Here is a 17185-nt window from a genome sequence, read left to right on the forward strand (position 1 = left end):
TGACTTTTTGGCAATAAACAATTAAGGCTCCAAATTGGGTCCGTGTCCTGTGTAGCTGACTGGCAGTGGCGCGTGAAAAGTTGGCAGGATTGTCGTGATATTCTATTATATTACTTACAAAAACAGAGGGAGGAGTATGAGGACAAGCCTCAGAGTATAAAAATAAGAGGACTTACAACAAAAGAACAAGGAGTATGAAGCAAGGAAAATTTAATAAAAAATGAGAGTATAAAAAGACAGTACAATATAACGGAATATAGAAACAGCTGCGGCCCGTGGAGGGAGTTGCGATTGGGAAGGCAGGTGGGGCTAAGGAGGGGCAGGGTGAGGAGTGATAATAACGGAACCTGGGGGCATATTACCAACAAGTAGCGATATTTATCGCTAAATAGGGTTAGCGACAATTTTTTTATCGCTGCCTATCGCTGGATATGTTAGCGGAGAAAACATGCTATTAGCAACGTTTTTATCCATTGTGCTAAAATATCCAGCGATAGTGGCGCAATGCGTGAATATCGTTGAGAATAAAGCGATATTCAGGCATTAGAGATGAAATGGTCTTAGCCATGTTATCCACCTGCCACTGGATTACATGGCTAAGAACTGGTCTGGGCAGGTGTTAGTATTTGGAGATATTCGCGGTTAGCGCAAATATTTCCAATGGTACGCCTGCCTTGCTGATAGGCGATAGCAATGTTAGCGACTGCTTTCAGTCACTAACTGGTTGGGTACGCCCACTTTGCACGTCATTAGCGATAAATATCGCTGCCATGCAAAGCGGGCCCAAACTGCTCGCTATCGCCGAAAAGCTGTCGCTAACATCAGTTAGCGACAGGTTGCTAATAGGGCGATAGAATTATCGCCGCTTAGCGGCCGAAAACGGATGCTAAATCGGTGATAATTGCCTATCGCCCCCCTTGGTAATATGCCCCCTGGATCATTGCAGGTCAGTAAACAATTAAAATAATAAAATGAATTTCGGGACATATTATCAACAAAAGGCGATAGATTATTGTTGTTTTTATCGGCAGGAAAATGCTGATAAAGCGACGATAATGAGCTTGATAATATGCTCTTGAGAATCCCCATACCATCCCAGGTTAACACTAGAACGTGGGCTTCTATAGCAATTCACAAGAAGCTATTATTAAGCCCATTTTCACTGTTTTATCGGCAGTTTCCTGTCCATAAAACGTCGATAATTTTAACACTGGTCCTTAATAATATGCCCGTCAGTGCCATATTATCAGTAAAGGGGGATACATTATCACCGCTTTTACTGGCAGGAAACTGCCACTAAAGCGGCGATAATGGTCTCAATAATATATCCTTGTGAATTTCCATAATAGCCCAGGTTAACATCATAACCTGGGTTTCTATGGGAATTCACAAGGATATATTATCGAGAGCATTATCACTGCTTTACCGGCAGTTTCCTGTCAATAAAAGCAGCGATAAAGTATCGTCCTTTATTGATAATATGGCCCATAATCCCTTAATGTATAGAGGCATGGAATGATATTAAAGAAAAAAACATAATAGCATGCATTATAGCAAAGCACATTTACTACTATAAAATGTTTAACAACGGATGCATATAGGAGCATATTATCAATTCAGGCGATAACATTATCAACGCTTTATAGGCAGTTTCCTGCCGATAAAGTGGCGATAATTGTATCGCCGAGTCTTGATAATATACCACATAATTAGTTAATGTACAAAGATACACCACACAGACGCACTCCTATACAACTTTTCAACTCACCTTTCAAATTGAATTCTAGATTAGCAAGAATACCACTCACACAGTGGATATTCTACAAAATCTTTGGAGTTCAGTGTTTGCAGCACAACCATCAAATTGAACATTTTCCCTCTCCTTTTACGCATACATACATATAAATAACCAATTAAAATCCTGTTCACATTAATTCAAAAGAAAACACACATTTCTATTGGTTTAACATTCCAAAGCTTTCGAACTAATAGAATTTTTAACCCTTCCCCCGTTCCAGAATCTGCCAGTTACCATAGAAACACTTCAGGGAACACCTAACTCAGCACACAGATGAAAAGTTCATCATACATTGTTGCAAATTAAAACAGCAAGTGTGCTTAACTGGAGAATATACCAGCTTATCTTATGTAGCGTTCTTTTTTTTCACTTTTTCTTAACCAATAAAAATAAGGCTTTTAAAAAACAGAAACATGGAACATAGTTTTCTGTAAAATGTTGTCAAACAAAAAATCATGTCTTTTCTTTTTTTGAAAACTGCATGTTGTCCACCATTTTAGAAAAATCTTACTTTTGAAACTAGCATTTCATTTACAGACGCCATCAGAGTGCATCCAGACATCTCTTCAAAATGCTTACAGTGTGGATTGTGGGACACAGCTATATTTTCTGGAGTCAAAGGTACGCACAACAGAAAAGAATTCACAAAGACCTAAGTTTACCAAATGTAGACATTAAATTGATTGGACAGAGAGGATTAAAGTTGTACCAATTGATGCCATTGGTGAAATCCTTCATGCATCTCCAACACCCTGACCTCATAATTGTGCACTCTGGTGGCAATGACCTAGGCACTTTGACTGGGGTAGCTCTGGAAATGCTCATGAAGGACACCTTTACCAAATTGATGACACTGTTCCAAAAAACTGTATTTGTATATTCTAATATATGCCAAAGGCAGAGATGGAAGCGGTCCAACCACTATTGTCCACAGTTTGAAAAAGCTATGAAACATGTGAATAAATCTCTTTCTGCCTTTCTCCGAGACTACAGAATGGGGTCCATTTACAACAATAATCTGCGTTTTTAATATGCATGGCATATATAGGAGAGATGGTATATATTTTACAGATGAGGGGAACAGAGTGTTCCTCATAAACTTAAGACTCTGCATCGGTACTTACTTGTAGGTACTAAAATCTCTTTTTAGAGCCACACAACACGTAAACAAGTTTTCTTGCTTACGTACGCTTGCGTGACGACTTTCAGCATTACAGCTGTAGGTCGTCCAAACGTGGTTGGTATGCATAAAATAAATCTACCACCCCCTGAGCAACACTATAGGTTCAGAATGTTTCTATCATGCCCCTTTTCCTTATTTGTCAACTTTGTTTTACTGTTTCCTTGTGACTCGGCTGCTGTGACAAATAAGATGGCTTGCAATACTTCCTGGTTTGGAGTATTGACAGTCAATCAGCATGCAGCTCCTGCTTGTAATTGTACATATTTCTGTACGTGTACGCTGTGATTTTTCTTTAAAAAAGAAAATAGAGCCTAAACATGCATGTACGACCCCCTAACCATGCGTGAACGTCACCACAAAGCCATTAGCATGCATTTCGGGTCATATTATCAACAAAGCGAGATGGATTATCACCGCTTTATCAGCACTTTCCTGTTGATAAAAGCAGGGACAATGTGTCGCCTTTTGCTGATATCGCTTTTTGTTGATAATATGGCTCGAAATTCGTTTTATTAATGTAATTGTTTAGTTACCTGCAGTTATGCAGATTCCGTTGTTTATCACCCCTCACCATGCCCCTCCCACGCCCGTCCTGCCTGCCCCATCGCAAGTCCCTGCACGGGCCGCGGCTGAAAGATGCGACTGAGATCCAGTCATTTACCACAGAGTTGTGGGGAATCCTTGGTGAGGCGCGCACTCACTAACAAGTGCGCACTTGACCGAAGACGTTTCGGAGTTCAGACCCGTTTTCAGTTGCTCTTTAGACATTCGTGAAGAGAAAGTGGAAATATTTCTGTGAGAGTTAAATAACGTTGTTTGACAAGTTAGTGAGTAAGTAAACCTACCTGATATTATAGACAATATTGAATGTACTCAGTCGATGTATTTTCTCTAACTTAAAAGAAGAAACGATAAAATTTGTGTTAAGCAAGGTCTTAAGGGAAAAGAACACATTGAGTTAGGAATAGTAGAAAGAGATTTGAATTAAGAAGGAACGAACATTAATGAAAAACACAAGATATTGAAGGATTGACAGAATAGATAACAAGCAACTGCATAAAGAGAAGTTAGTAGAAGAACAGAAGGAAATTAATAATATAAAAATTAGACAATAAACTGAGAGGCCTAGGTTACTGAATGTTAGGTAATTATAGGTTAAAATCAGTGAGAAAATAAAGAACAGTAAGCTACAGGTTGCAGATAAATACTAGAGGAGAGGCTAGTTCGAAATTGGAAGGGGTAGGTAATTAGTAGGGTTAGACTAAGTTATAGATGAGGAATAGAGATAGAGTAAACACATGAAGTATTCAAAAAGTAGTGTGATAATGATGTCTAAATATAAACAGATACACAGTGTTGTTCAGGACAATGAATAGTATCTTTTCCATTATAGTAAAACACATTTACTATTTTGGAAAGGGTAAGGTGAATAGACATATTCTAAATTTTTTAGTAGTGTATTTATAACAGCCTGAGTCTTTTCCTATAGTCGTAAGGAGTGACTGCTTTCAAAATTTAAGAAAAGCTAAGAACAGGATATCCTTATAAGTAATTATGGTTGTATAATTTTGCAAAGGTCTAAAAGTCTACTGATGGAATATTATTAGATAATGGTATTTATATAGTCTTTTTTTGTAGGTCAAAATAGGTGAAAACAGTAGTTTTGTATTATATATTACAAAAAGTGATAAAATTAACTGTTTATATTTTTATAGAAGGAGCAAGAACATAAAGGAAAAATTATGGAAAGAGAACAGTCTCATACTCAGGAGATTTTGAATATTACTTTGAGTATAATTGAAGAACTAATCGTATCTGTCACTGGCAATAAGAGTGAAGTAGGGGAAATTAGTGCTGCAGACATGAATTGTGATTTTGAAGACGAAAGGTTTGAATCAGTTTTCGTTGAAGTTTTAAATTATGTTGAAATTTTAGAACACATTAAATCAGAACCTGCTGATGAGGAAATTGATCTGAATGAGATATCTGATGAAGTTGTATTGGAATGTCTGTTAAATTATGAGATGTTACAAGAATAAATGTATTGTTGAAAAATAATAAAGGTTTGAGCACTATCTACTAATGTATTTATTCTACTAAAAGTGAAGCAGTTATAGATTCAGTTATATATTCTTTAAATGTTTGAATTGATTTAAAATATGCAAAGTGGGTATGAGGGTATCAATTGCTTAAAATCCGTATGTAGTATACATGCAGTCTTGTATGCAGGTGCAAACTTGTGTTTTATGCCTTCAATTTCTCCCAGTCTGTATCCTTAGACTTTCACCAAACACCCTTACACTGCTGTTTTAGTATTGTAGTTAGCCACTCAGCAGTATGTTCTTTTTGATTGTACGGTGGTAAAACTGAAGCTGTAATAAATTTAGTGAAGAAGTTTCTTTACAGAAGTGTAATGATCCAGTCAGTATTTAGATAGTCATGGATTAAAAGAGGACTTAGTGCATAGGCTGTTTCAAACCTCTATGGACTGTGGATGCACTGTTCTATGCACCAGCAAACTTATGTTTTATACGTCCAATTCCACAATGTGTATCCTAATACTTCCAGCAAACATTCTCACAGTACTGTTTCAATATTGTAGTGAGCCATTCAGCAGTATGTGTTTGTCTGTATACTGTGGTAAAACGGAGGCTGTTATAAATTCAATCAGGTTCTTTCCTTGCAGAAATGTAATCATCCAGTCACTACCTAAGTAGTCATGCATTAAAATAGGCCTTAGGGCATAGACTGCTTCAAACCCTTATAGACGATATATGCAGTCTTCTATGTACTTGCAAATTTGTCTTTTATACGTTCAATTTACCAGTTTGTATCCTTACACTTCCACCAAACACTCTGTCACTGTTGTTTTAGTTTTGTAGTGACTCATTCATCGGTATGTAGTAATCCATTCACTACATTAAAACACTAATGGGCACATATACAATGACCGGCATATCCCCAGGAATAAGTTAGTTATTGTGCTCCGTGACACCACCACCATGGATGTGCTGTATTTACAATGCGGTGTACCATGGGACAAAAATGGCACATATATGTGATGTATCTGTGCTGTAAAGGTGGTGCTTTGTTTGAGTTATGTTGGAAGTGGAACATATCTCCAGTTATGCTCTGGGGGCCCTATGCTCAGACTGCTGTGTCAATCCTTACACCTGCTTCAAGGTAGTGCAGGGTTTTGACACAGCATGAGCCCAAAAGTGACAAAGTGAAATGTTGTATATTTCAGTCAGCCACTTTTAGGAGGTGTTCCTGCGCCGGAAAGCCCCCCCACCCCCCCATGTAAGAATGTCTCCTTCTGGTACAGGTATTTACAATGTGACTCACCTCCCAAAGACGTCACATTCTAAATACCACATTCCTTGTCGCATCGTTTGCACAACCGCATCATCAGAAAAGTGATGCAACGGCGGTGTAAAAGAGGCACAAGGGTGTTGTAAATCTGCCTCTAACAAACACTTACAAATTCACCCAGGTAGTTTCACTAGCAGTGCATTCTTTTTTAATTTACTTTTGTTATTATTTTACATTAAAAATATGAAATGTAACTTTAAAAATAAAATAAATATAAGTATTTATAATAAAAATGTAGGAAATTACTATAAAAAGAAAAAAATATAATAATTAGTATATTTTAAAATTATCATTTACAAAACCTTAGAAATTTACTGAAAAAACCATAGGTTTCAGGCACGTTATAGTTAGGAATTAGCATTTAAAAAACCTTAGAAATTCACTGAAAAAAACATAGGTTTCACCCATGTTATAGTTAGCTAGACATTTCTCTCATACAAAACCATTTATATTCCTCCGTTATAGTTAGTTCAGCTAACTATAACTCGCACGCCTGCAATGCACTGCTGATGACGTCACATATTACATCACTGATTACATCACTGATGACATATCCTTGTGAAAGAGTGGGAGACCTCCTCTCAGCGTAATATAACATTTGATACACACATTGAAGAATAGAAACTAAAAATTTCAAAACAATGGAGATACCAATACCAGTTACAACAACCTGTTCAGTAATTCCAACATCTACATACACATCCACTCATTCACCAACAGTTCTATATAGTCACACATACATGTACTCACTCATCATATGTACTCATACACCTATACATCCTGTTACACACGATACTGACCATGTCATGAGTGATGTAATATGTGACATCATCAGCAGTGCATTGCAGGCGCGCAAGTTATAGTGAGTCCAACTAACTATAACGTGGGAATTTCAATGCCTTTATGTCAGTAAAATTTCCAGCTAACTATAACTGGTGTGAAACCTATGGTTTTTTCAGTGAATTTAATAGGTTTTTTAAATGCTAATTCCTAACTATAACTACTGTGAAACCTATGTTTTTTTCAGTGAATTTCAAAGGTTTTTTAAATGCTAATTCCTAACTATAACGTGTGTGAAACCTATGGTTTTTTCAGTGAATATATATATATATATATATATATATATATATATATATATATATATATATATATATATATATATATATATATATATATATGTATATATATATATATATATATATATATATATATATATATTACCTACTGGCGGTCGCCAGTAGGTATATATAGTTAGGACCTAGTTACCATAGGAAATCCCCAACATTCTATTGAGAATAACTTTGGCGCCGATTGAGGAATCTGCGTGTAATTTTCCTTAAAATTGCTTCGCTCCGCTATGCTCCTTCCCTGAAAGTTTCAGGGGGATTCGTCAAGCGGGGGCCGAGAAAAAAAGGGGGGCCCAAAATGTGTTTTCCCCATGTTAATTTCCATAGGGACCTTTAGACACGGCTACAGCCCGAACGGCTGAATGGAATTACACCAAACTTTGCAAAATGGTAGGTGCCTGGTATGCAGATGTGCCTTTGCTATGTTTGGTAAAAATCGCTCCAATAGTTCTTGAGAAAATTGAATTTGAAAATGTTCAAATGGCATTTTCTATGGGCTCTTTAGACACGGCTACAGCCCGAACGGCTGAACGGAATTACACCAAACTTGGCAAAATGGTAGGGACAGGTATGCAGTAGTGCCTTTTCTATATTTGGTGAAAATCCCTCCAGTAGTTGTTGAGAAAATTGAAGTGGAGCAAATTATATATCTATATTCGTTCAACATTCTATTGGGAATAACTTTGGCGCCCATTGAGGAATCTGCGTGTAATGTTCCAGAATTTTGGGCAGCTCCGCTCCGCTCCTTCCCTGAAAGTTTCCGGGGGATTCGTCAAGCGGGGGCCAAAAGGGGGGTCCCAAAACATGTTTTCCCCATGTTAATTTCCATAGGGACCTTTAGACACGGCTACAGCCCGAACGGCTGAATGGAATTACATCAAACTTGGCAAAATGGTATGACCTGGTATGCAGATGTGCCTTTGCTATGTTTGGTGAAAATCCCTCTAGTAGTTCTTGAGAAAATTGAATTTGATATTTTTCAAATGGCATTTTCTTTGGGACCTTTAGACACGGCTACAGCCCGAACGGCTGAACGGAATTACACCAAACTTGGCAAAATGGTAGGGACAGGTATGCAGTAGTACCTTTTCTATATTTGGTGAAAATCCCTCCAGTAGTTGTTGAGAAAATTGAATTTGAGCAAATTATAAATCGTATGCGCTCACCGTAGGCGCACCGTATGCGTACGGTATGCGTACCGTAAGCGTACGTGCGCGTACCCTTACGTGCGCGAGCGAGTTTCTGATTGGCTGGCAGTCGACTGCCAACATTCCAAACTGTCCAAACCAGGAAGTGTTGTCCACCATCTTGTTTTTCAGGAGAACTGAGGCACAAGAGATCCCAAAACAAGAGTGGAAAACACGAAAAGGGGGCAGGGTAGAGACCCCCCAACCCTCTAGCCCTTCTCAGGGGGTCCGAGAAGGACCCACAAGGGCAAAAAAAAAAGAAAATAAATCAAAAAAATCGCACGGTACGGTACGCCTACCTTGCGCGTACCCAGCGATTTCGCGTTTTCCACTCTTGTTTAAAGCGCTCTTGTGCCTCACTTCTCCTGAGAAACAAGATGGCTGCTCAGGTGGTCCCAGAAAGATAACATATATAAACGTTATCCGCTAATAGAATTAGCATTTACAAAACCTTTGAAATTTATTGAAAAAAAATATAGGTTTCACGCCTGATATAGTTAGGAATTAGCATTTAAAAAACCTTGCAAATTGGGTGCGCGAAATATAGTTAGTACAACTAACTATATAGGAGCAATTTCAATGGTTTTTTAAATGCTAATTCCTAACTATATAAGGCCTGAAACCTATGTTTTTTTCAGCGAATATATATATATATAAATCAGTAAGTTTATTTTGGACAGAAAAGACGACGCGTTTCGACCACGTCCGTGGTCTTGGTCACTATATATATATTCAGACAAATCCTGCCCGTCCCTCCTCAAGGAACAGTAGCTCACAGCTCGCAGGCACGGACCTCACAGAATCTCCTCAGGCAAATAAAGGACCTCCACACATAGAATTGTGGCAAAGCAGTGCAGAGATTTATTTCGGCATAGAATATCTCAAGCAAGTGCCCTCCATGACGCGTTTCGCTCCTCGTGGGAGCTTGGTCATATATATATAACTAATCACAATCCCATAAATACACACGTGCAGGAACACAGGTACAGACCATAGCGTGCTGGTGTTGAATTCAGTGCAATTTTATTGCGGATAGATCGGCATGATGCGTTTCGGTGGTGTCACCACGACCCTTATCACACACATATATATATATATATTTTTGTTTGTTGATATTTTGGTCCTTGATATTTTTGACATGATATTCTGGTATCACAATATTGTTGTTGGCCGTATTTCGACATACAACCCTACAACCCTACCAACAAATGTTTTCTTCCTTCACATTATTAGTACCCATCAGTGAGGGCTGATTTGGTACAGGGGTGGGGGGGGCAGAGGATGGACTGGATAAAAAAACATACCTTCTTCACAGCTGCCACCGCCGCTCTCTCTTCTCCGTCCTCACACTGCAGCGCAGGAAGCACCCAGGGTCCCAGCCAATCACAACGCTTCTTGAGCAGCGCTATGTTTGGTTTGAGCGGCCTCTTTGGCTGCTCAAGCAGTACTAAGGAGCCTGGGCATGTTAGAACATGCTACGTGTGCATGATTGTTTGGCCGGCCCCAGAGAACCAGCCAAACAATCATGCACACTTTGGGAGTGCAAAAACGACTCCTCACTGTAAACAGTGCCACCTGACTTGGCTGCAATCATTTTATTTTTATTTTTTACTCTGCTTAAATAGCAGTAAAGCGTTGCTCCTCTGCCTTCGTGGAGTAGCCACCACCGGCACCCCCCTCCTGCATACTCCACCAAACAACTGCGACTCCCAACCAAGCTCCACCATCTTTCACCTTTCTAGAAACACTTGTCCTCTTTTACCTCTGCCCCTTCACACCTGCCATCTCCCTTCCCCATACAAACATATGCCTTCTTTCTCTCCGGAAATTATCTGCCATCTAACTCTCTCAACAACCATCTGCCTCTTCCTCTTACAAACACACCTGTCTCCTGTAATGTCCTGAGGGACACATTCTAGTGTTCCGCAGGAAGCTGTAATCCCAGCCACTCCTTCGAGGGCTGGACACACTGCACCCCCACACCCATCCATCACGGGTGCCACGAGGGATGTGGCCCTGTCAATAAAAGGGCCTGGGTGCACGTGCTTGTGGCTATTTGTAGTAAGATACTACTTGTGTCTGTATCCATCCTTTCGCATCATGTGGGCCTGAGGCCCAACACGACATTGGCGACGATGTGGGTCGCTTACCCCGAGTGCCTGCTGCTCTGCTTCATCGTCCCTCATGGGGAGGGAATAGGCCCGACAGGCCGCGACCCCCATGTCATGCCAGTCTTGGCCACCGGTGCCTGCGGAGAGAAATGAGCACCTCATGCCACTCAACTGCCGCCGCTACCCCCTAGGTACCGGAGGATCGGTAAAGACCACTGAGAGGTTCGCACAGGCCTGTTTGCCAGCATGTCGACAGTGGCTGCGCCAAGAGTGAAGGAGGAGGTCCCCTAGTGCTCGACCCAGCACCTCAGGAGCCCACATACTGCCACTCCTGTGGCCCGACTGCAAGAGGTCAGTGGAAACAACGGACAAACAAGGAGGTACCACAGCTAGCACCGCGCAGGAGGCAGCCGTGCTTTTGGACCCTTGAAGCCCCCCTGCCCTGAGGCAACCACAGGCTACCCCACCCACCTCTCTTATACCAGTAGATGAGGAACGCTGTCCAGATATGGTGCAATAAGCCTAGTCCCTGCACCGGTACTAGCGCCCCAACAGACACTCAACTCGGCGACCCCCCTAATGTGGAGGACAGAAGATAACACCACACCGTGGCCTGGGAGGACGAGAGCGCTCTGAGTCATGGCCTTGCTGCAGGTGCATGCATGAAGCTACCGCGGCACCCCTGACAGTGAATCGACGCCTTGCAGCCCAGGAAAAGTAAGGGATCTGCTCGAAGCTGTACCAGCCCAATCAGAGCACCGGTAAGAGTCTGTTTTCTCTACACATACCCCCAGATACCTGCCACACCAGGAGCGCTGCTCCAGCCAGCCAATGCGTCCTCCGTACAGTACACACTGCATGAAGTGTCCTGTCACCTGTCTCTACGATGCCCGTTGAGATTCCGTGACAATTGTAAGTGGTGTTTTCGACTCGGCCGAATATGGTCGAGTCTGGTATCTATGAACCGCAAATGACGAGTTTAGTGGGTGTACGCGTTTTCGCTGTACTAGCCTAAACCGTTCGTTTGTTTCGGGGGTTTCTTCATCTGAACCCACGGGTTCCATTTTAGATGTGGCATCCATTTTGTTTCTTGCCCTCAAGTAGCCAGCGAACGGACACTGTCCGCTTCGTGACCCTGGGATTCCCAAACTCTTGCGGAAGACGCGTGTTCCTTTGAGGGTGTCTTTATGATGAGGGGGATGACACTGTAAGGCAGATGGCCCCGCTCGAGGCTCATCTTGCCGTGCCGGTCTATTGTCTCAGTTGTGCATTCATTAGGCACGTCTCCTTTGATCCCTGCAATCGTGTTTCCTGATACCACCCCTTTTACACTCTCTTCGATCTGTTCACTATCCTTGTCTTCCTCTACACCTGTTTCTGTCTCTTCCTTGATTCGTTTACAGCCGAACGGAATGCACTAATGGTGGGAAGATGTACTTTTACAGTTGGGAACCGACAAATGCTACTGTAAATATGTTCCGAGCCCTGAATACATGAAAGCGACCCCCTATGAAATGTACTGTGGGAACCGGGTTGTAATCTTTTGTTTGTCATGTTATCCTATGACGAAAAACTGTATAAAAGGAGCAATCCACAGATACAATTCGAAGCAGGCTCCGTGAACCTACATGTTATGTACTTCTCGTGACTTCTGTGTTCCCTGCAGTAAATAAACCTCGAATCTTTGACGCCGAAGGAAGTGTCCCGTGTCTCTGTTATTTGTACGCCGGAACAGGTAACCCACGAAGGTTTCAGGTGTTATCCCTGGCACCGCTGGGTCTTAGAAAAACCCAGTCCTTCAGTTGGCGCCCAATGTGGTGTTGAAAGTGAGCCCATATTACTATCGATGCCCGGGCGGCTGGCGCAAGACGCCTCTTAGTTCCCATTCTGAATAGTTACCAAATAAAGAGACGGGCGCTAGAAGCAGGAATCACAAGAACAGGATTTATTGCTCATGAGGAGAGCCTCTCATTTCGGACACGAAACACAGTGTCTTTCGGGAGGTGCTCTAACAAGTTCTCTGAGACATCGCCTTTTATACCTTACAAAACATTCCTTATTACAATAACGACATTGTGAAACAAGGAAAAGACATCCCCGTAATCCTCGTGTCAATCCCACCCCACATATATCCACAATAGAGGCCCTTAACCTGCCGATAAGAGGAGGGGGCAATCACGCAGCTGAGTGTTCCGCCGATTCTTGGGATGTGTGCGCCTGATCGTACCCCTGGGGGGTGGGGAGGCCAGGATCAACAGTGGGTCCTTTGAAGAGGAGTGACTCCATACAATAAGGGGCAGTAAACAATATCTCCCGGCTTAGGCGATGGCTTCGGACCTGTGTGGACAGTCAATCGCGGAGGGAGGGTTTACCAACAGAGGGGTTATTCATGAAAGGAAAGGAGGTGTTGGTCAGGCGCGGCCGTGACTCCCAAGGACAGGGTCATGCGGACTTGTGCATGTGAGGGAGGGGGGCAGCCAGGGTGCGCAGAGTGAGAGGGTCATTTGAGAGTGGGGGGGGTGTTCAAATGCGCGCAGGAGGGAAGCCGGGGATTTCAATGAGCGGGCAAAGAGGCCATGGTGCCTAAAATGGCTGTCAGGTACATGCGGGCACGGGCCTTTACTGGCAGAGTGATGCGGTCAACGTCTCACGACATTCGTGGTGCGTACAGGGGGGGAATGGGAAAAGACAAATGAACGCCGCTTATGTACATCAATTTTGTGAATTTCCACAGTCGCCGCTTTTTACATAACAAAGTTCATTTCCTAATTGATGGGCGTACATATACACATGTGTGGTTGATGAAATAGCATTTGTCAATACTAACATATTGCATATAACCATGAACAGTCGATGCGATTGGCAGAATGCAGCACATAGGAAATTGCATTTGTTGGGTTCCTAACGTTCAAACGTACTACATAGCATAAATGCTTCTGACTTTCTCAAAAAATGTGACCAATGAACATTTTGACCAAGTAGTTGAGGGAGGAATTCAGTCCAATACATGAGATCTCTTCGTCACAGTGTCTTTTTAGCAGTGAGCCATCACTGGTAGGCTCTAGTCCGTGTCCTTTCGTTGGCGCTGTTGAGCACCAGCGGTGGAGCTATAGGTCCAGCTCGGATTTAACCTTTCGCGTTGCAAGGTGCGGTCTATCCTCTGCTGTTAGACCACAGTCCTGTTCCCTAACCAATCCTTTTAGTGGCACCTTATGCTCGGCACCTATATTTCCGTGGCATAACCCCGTTTCCACCTAAATGCTGTTCTTCCTTTCGGCAAAAAGTCACGTGGAAAAGAGGGTGTGTGGTTCAATAGTCGATGGGAGAGAGGGCGGAGTGGGGTCAGATTTCCTGGGACACACCAAAGGGACCAAGGGATCAAAGGATAACAAGCAAGCAGGCCCATCAATCGGGCTTGAAAAGGGGGACGGAGGCTTCAGGCACACGTGGGTTAGCGGACAGAGAGCTTCAGGACAGCCCTTCATCCTTTCGTTTACCGCGTTTGAGAGTGCTGCCTCGTTCCGTATCTTGTTGCGCTGCGGCTCCACCTTTGGTCGAGGTCGTATGTGTCTCATGATCTGCAGCCAGGCTGTGCGTCACGTCCGACCCTTCTCCTCCGGTGATCGTATATCTTTGAATGGGTAAAAACAAGTTTTAGAGAACTAGCAGGAGAAGAGATTTTTACATTTGAATTCCACTCGCAATCCTAGCACCTGGGGGTTATGCTCATTGGTCATAGTCAGAAGTCTATTACCATGAAGTAAGTATGTGGGTATTTCTACTGTGTTCGCACCAAGTCTAATCGGCGTTCATTCATGACACATATGGACAGAGGTCAGACTCCTATCACTTGCGTATTTCATCAAAAACTCCAAAATTGGCAACATTCAGGGGAGACTCGTCCTTCTAACCCGAGCCTTAACAGTCTTACATTTCCCTTTAGAGCTGGCTAACTCTTTCAAACAGAGCGGGGGTGCAATCATCGAAAGACAGGGTTAAACAGGTTTTTCTCGAGGGGCGACAGTTACTCATGATCATCAGTTATACATCGGGGACAGCAGCTGGGGTCAATCAAGTGGGGCGGGGACGCTTCGGGCATTCGCGCTTGAGTGCAAAGGGGTGGGGCAATCTGGGCATTGGGGGTCAATCTGGACATTGGCGCTTGTCTCTAACAAACTGAAAAATAGGGTGCCATTGACATATAGTTCCCCTATAAAAGGCCAGATTAGGGGACCTTAGTCGTCTTACCTGTCCTTTCTTTCTTAGCCAATTCGAGTTCATTCATTTTTCAGAAAGGAGAGGTAGTAATATGGCAAGTTACAATCGTTTTAGTTTCTGTCAATTTCGCTGAACACCTTCGTGTTCAATAAGTATCCAATCAGACTGGTACCAGCGGGGCACAATTTTACCACAAAAAGGAAGATGGAACAGGGGGACTCTCGTAGAGAGTGAGAGTCGTCCGCAACCTAAACGAGCCATTCGGTACACGTATGACATGTAGAGAGAGAGGGAGAGAGAGAGAGATAGATAGAGAGGGAGAGAGAGAGAGAGAAAGAGAGACGTGTACGGAAATAGGTCATTTAGTGCGCTCACAACACATAACAGCAGGGGTCAGGTAACAAAGAGACGCGAACAGAGGGGAGACATAAACCCATACAGTACATACACACAAACTCAGACGAAGGAAGACAGTACATGTATTACATACAAAGAGATTCACGACAAAACATAGAACAGTTATTGGCCAAAAAGATCTCTTTTTGCATGCTGCGTATCTTTAATATCCTATTTATCTACGGGCTGAGCTCTTTTTACCTTTTCCTACTTTTTCCTCTCGCTTGCTATTTTTGCGAGCGTTCTCGATTGCTAATACTTACACCTCGGTCAGCCGGTCAGAAATTAACCTGGTCGGGCTATTGCCCACGGTTGGATCTTAAACCACTTTTGAGTTTCTTCTTTTGGTGAGAAGTTCTCCAGGCTGAGGCAACGGAGGGTATTGATCGGGAGAACAGTCGGACAGCTTGGCTATATCTATAAGAGTGCGAGAAGGAGGTGGTACATTTTGAACATCAATAACATTCCTACTTTCCCAGACGGGTGGTGCCTAGGTAACCCTTACCCCGGGACTTTTCCTTGTCCTTTCCCTATCTAGTTAAACGTCATAGTTGCACTATCTGGCGTGTTGATTCGAGTCAAATTCCGTCATACAGTACTAACCCGTCAAGTTTCTATGTCAGTCCATCCTCCCAGTCGCTACGTTCTAAGGAGGAACAGTCATATCTAAGTCTACGTCTTTCAAAACGCGTTAGCATAAGTACTATGCTCAGATCCCCTCCTTCCCTTTTCGTCGGTCGTTCGATCATCCCTCCTCCATACTTCAACCGATGTTCCGACGTGACCTGCAGAAGGGAGGAGAAGAAGGGGGTGGGGGTAGCATTCAAAACACATCAACGCGCATAAATCTGAAAAGAAAAAAAAAATGTTTTTACCTACCTCATACTCGACCCATCTCCACGGGGTTCATTCTCTACCATCTCGGCGTTTAAGCCCAGAGGGTCCAGTAATGTTGGGTAGACAATCATCGATGGTCTGCGTATCTACATGAATCACTCGAGCGTGGCCTTTTAGGTCATGTGTAAGGGTGGTGGTCAGGTGGCATTTCCTCGGTATTGCTTAAGGGCATCTAAAACTTTTTCCTGCTATCTGTGGCATATAAGGTAACTGCTTACGTGTTGGGCCTTTTTACCCTTCAACCTTAATAAAGCTGCTTATTTTTCGCTTATATTGGAGACAGTAGTAACACATTTGAAACTCATTAATGCAACCGCTACAATTATACTTTCTTTTTCAAAATACCTTTAATGAAAAATGTTGGCGCACAAATACGGGCCTACAACCCAGTGGGCCGGCTACGGAGCAGACTGGAACTGTGCATAAGAGGAACAAAGTCGGTGGCCATTCATTTCATAAAGTGCAGCAGTGCAATAAAATCGTATCGAACTTTCTTACGGGGCGAGTATAATGTGTTTCAAGCTTTCAATAATATCATCTCATTGTCCAACTATTTACTCAATACCTAACGTATATCAATTCATTGCCCAAATGCTCAATCAGTGCCTATTTTATACCAATTCATTGCTTCCAAACATAATTAGTACCCACCCTAAATCAGTTCACTGTCCCAACACAATATCCATCTTATATCGCTTTCTTTTCCAAGCACATAATCAATATCCATCTTATCTACTTTCATTGTCCAAAAACTGCATCATTTTGTATCGGCGCCATTTTGGGCGAGGTCAGGCAGGTCCCAGTATAGTCAGAATGCCTCCACTGACTCGTGGTTGGACCAGAACCTCTTTTGGTAGTTCAAAAAAGTTTTTCGCAATGGGGTAACAGACTAGCAA

Source organism: Lissotriton vulgaris, chromosome 2_1, assembly GCF_964263255.1.
Source record: "Lissotriton vulgaris chromosome 2_1, aLisVul1.2, whole genome shotgun sequence".
NCBI classification, from domain to species: Eukaryota; Metazoa; Chordata; class Amphibia; order Caudata; family Salamandridae; genus Lissotriton; species Lissotriton vulgaris.